The 3,844-nt window shown below is 44.5% G+C and overlaps 1 long non-coding RNA gene across 1 annotated transcript; it reads left to right on the top strand.

Annotated features, from left to right (window-relative positions):
• Nucleotides 1-371: 371 nt before the first annotated feature.
• LOC144409526 (uncharacterized) lies at nucleotides 372-2,480 on the top strand. The gene is made up of 2 exons (XR_013468022.1): nucleotides 372-1,526; nucleotides 1,639-2,480. It is a non-coding gene; the product is annotated as an uncharacterized LOC144409526 (long non-coding RNA).
• Nucleotides 2,481-3,844: the final 1,364 nt, after the last annotated feature.

Raw genomic sequence — 3,844 nt, 5'->3', positions numbered from 1 at the left:
AGAAGAGTGGAGTGGGTAATAACTAGGTCTGCTCAGGACAGAGGAGGCGACAGAGGGGGAAGCGTCTCCGATCGTCTCCTCGTGGCTCCTCTTTGGCGTCTGTGATCCTCGGACCCTTCACGCAATCTTCCTTATTACAAGGCTTCCCCTCTCCACACGGGCACCACTACAAAATGGAGCAATTACATTTAATTAGGCTGCAGAGGGTAGCTACCCTGCCCCATCCCAAAACCTCAGAAGTAGTATATAGCCTCTACTTTTGCGCGTGCATGTGACCTTTGACCTCAGTCACATGCCAGAGGGCGTGCAAGAGGGAACTTTTGGGGGGTAGGAGGGGTGGGGGGGTGGGCATGTGACCGCCGCCATTTTGACCGGAAAAATGCGTCATTGAACTTTTGGGGGGTAGGAGGGGTGTGGGGTGGGCATGTGACCGCCGCCATTTTGAAGTCATGCCCCGGAAATGCGTCATTTTACGAATGGATACGTAAACCATTTTTGACGATGATGTGCTTGGTTTTGATTGGAAATTTGCCATATCAGTGGGTGTTTTATGCGATGGGCGTTAGTTTTGACCGGAAACACGGGACTGTAGGAGGGGTTTCATCATATATATAGATGTGTTATTCACCTCCACCACCAACGCACTCATTTTGGCCTCATCCGCTGTTGCTGCTGCTGTTGCTGCTGTTGCTGGTTCCGCTACTATTGCTGTGCACACGGATTCTTTGCAAAATGCAGGCTGCATATTGCATGGAGCAGGCCGCAGAGACTGACATAGGTATGTCTACAGAAAATAGCCCATGCTATACAGATGTAGATGCTTCCCAGAGCCGGAAAAAGCGTGAGGGATGTCTTTCTAGAGAGCCGGCTGTAGAGCTAGAGCTGGAGGGTGTTTATGGGTACGTGTATAATGTTAAATACTATGATGGCACGGTCACTATGATTTCTAGAATCAAGGCCCAAGACAAGCTAGGAGGGGGTGTTGGTGAAACAGTTGATGATGAGGCTGCTGTGGGGGGTCGACATGGGTGTATGTCTGTAAAAGATTGGCAGCAGTTTCGATCAATTGTCTGCATAGATCTTGAACAATCAGGTTTTCTAGAATCTCTATACTCTGTTCAGTGGTATAGTACAACAGGGCCTAAAATACACCATCTCATGGCAGATCGGTACAACAGACGCCCTGACGATTTCATTTTTTTAAACGTTTGTGAAGACAGAGAGTATGTGGTAGCTCAAAGAGGCCGCCGAGGATGGAGAGAGCATCCGTACCCTCTTACCATTGAAGAGTTTAATATATGGTTCCCCCTCGTGTTCTTTGTTCAGTGGTGTGACTGGCCCGCTCTGCAAAAAGTGTTTAGTCAGATTGACAAATCTATCCAGAGAGACAGCGTCAGTAAGGCTTACGGGGCTGTTAGAAAACGTCTTGTTTACGACAATACACCGAGCGGTGTGCAACCTGGTATATCTACTACCATGTGTAGACCGAAAATAATTCACCCCTCAATCATCTAAAAGAATGACAGGTGGGTTATGCTAATGTTGTGTGTATATATATATATATATGTATATATATATTTCTGTCACTGATGTTAATTCATGCAGAATCATAAAAAAAGAAAAACATTTTTTGTTTAGTCTCTGAAATCTCAGGGACCCAGGGGGGATGGACCCCGCCCACTTCTCCTTCACCTCCAGCTCTGATGGTTCACACCCCGCCTCAGACTCCGCCTCCCGGACCGACGGCCACACAAGAAAAAGAAGAAGAAAAGAAGCTCTGTGAACCTCACGAGGTGTTTAAGGATACTGCACGGTTCCTAGAATACCTTAGAATCGGGGTGCTACATCTGTTGAACAAGGTCTGGGTTAAATATAATATAGAGATCTGCTACGGCTGTCAAACAAATAATCCCAGTCAGAAAAACCATCCGTGTTTATATCCATGTGACTGGTTCTACGAACTACACTTTGATCCGCTGATGAAAAGGCTCTGGAATGACAACTTCATATCCGCCATCCTCCTGTTTATGGATATGAATGACCTTCAGGTCGATGCAGACCGCATCCAGGGGGGTGCGGAAGTACTTCTTGACGAGCTGAAATCTGGAGGCAATGCGGCTGAAAGTATCCAGAAAATGTATGATACACTGATCGGGGAAGATGAACTCAAAATGAACCAACTGAAAAAGCTTGGCAGGTTGTGGGGAGAAGTATCAAACCCGTATGAAGCATGGGAGGTACCCGATGATGATGATGATGATGATGATGATGATGATGATGATGATGCGACAGACATTGATGCGTAAAAACAATCTAACATGCTAAAAACAAAAACAAAATGAAATCGAAAATGAATGAAGTTCTTGAGTGTTTTTATAACTGAAAATGTATTTTTGCTTTTGCAGTGGGGCGAAATACTACTATACTATCAATCTGCTTGTCACATGTTGTACAAGAGAAATAAAATATGTTGTAACGAATGAACTGTCGGGCATTTATACTTTGGTATTATCATGGAAGGGACTCTACAGAAGATTTATCTAGACCCAGCCCATCCGGGAGGGTTAGGCAGTGTGTCTAAACTTCGCAATGCGGTTGGAGAATGTACCGGGGTGACGCCGTCACTATCTAGTGTTAACGAATACCTACTAGCGCAAGACGTGTACACATTACACGCCAAGGCAGCCGTACATTTCCCGAGGAATAGGGTTTTGGTCCGCGGCATTGACAAACAGTTTCAGGCTGATCTAGTTGATATGGGTGAATATGCTGAGGAAAATGATACTGTGCGGTATTTACTGACGTGTATCGATGTATTTTCCAAATATGCGTGGGTTAGATGTCTTTCTAACAAATCGGGCCTCACAGTCACAAAAGCCTTTAAAGACATTCTGAGTGACGGACGCATACCTGTGAAACTTCAAACAGATGAAGGTACAGAGTTTTATAACAAACACTTTCAGCGGTTAATGTCACAGTATAAAATTACGCATTTTTCAACATCGAACGAGACCAAGGCCAGCGTGGTGGAGCGCTTTAACAGGACTTTTAAAACCCGCATGTGGAGATATTTAACATCCGTTAATTCACGAAGATATGTGGATGTAGTACAGGAGCTTGTCGAGGCCTATAATAACTCACACCACAGGTCCATAAAGATGCAGCCATCAGCAGTCAATAAAGACAATGAGAAGGCGGTCTTCATCCAACTGTACAAGTTGTACCCTCAGAAGCCAGTATGCTTTAAATTTAACAAGGGCGACACCGTGAGAATATCAAAACTCCGCGGGGGATTTAGGAAGGGTTATAAACAAACATTCACCGATGAGCATTTTACAATATCAAGGTGTATAGCCCGAGATCCTCCGGTTTATAAACTAACTGATTGTGCAGGGGAATTGTTGAAAGGTACGTTTTACGAACCGGAGTTACAAAAAGTAATTATAGGTAAAAACAAGATGTTTAAAATAGAAAAAATTATGGATAGAAAAATCTCCAGAGGCAAGAAGCAGGTCTTTGTGAAATGGTTGGGATGGCCCGAGAAGTTTAACTCCTGGGTCTCAGAAAAAGACATAACGGATGCTTGATAAAAGACACATGCATGCATCTTGAGAGTTCACTCTTAAACCGGCCACCATAGGACACGGCACGATGACCCAGAATGGTTTTTATGTTACACTACCTAGTAACGCGTCTGCTCAGGTTTATCCTAAAAATCAGATATGGAACTACAGGACAAAATTAGCCAAGGCCATTGTTCTGAGCGAACCACATGAGGTGGGGTTGGTAGAATTCCAGTATCCGAGAGTGTGGTACAGTTTTCCGAAAACAGATGCGGTTGTAA

This window comes from Gasterosteus aculeatus, chromosome 6, assembly GCF_964276395.1.
Source record: "Gasterosteus aculeatus chromosome 6, fGasAcu3.hap1.1, whole genome shotgun sequence".
Taxonomy (NCBI): Eukaryota; Metazoa; Chordata; class Actinopteri; order Perciformes; family Gasterosteidae; genus Gasterosteus; species Gasterosteus aculeatus.
This window is presented reverse-complemented; position numbering and strand designations above follow the sequence as displayed.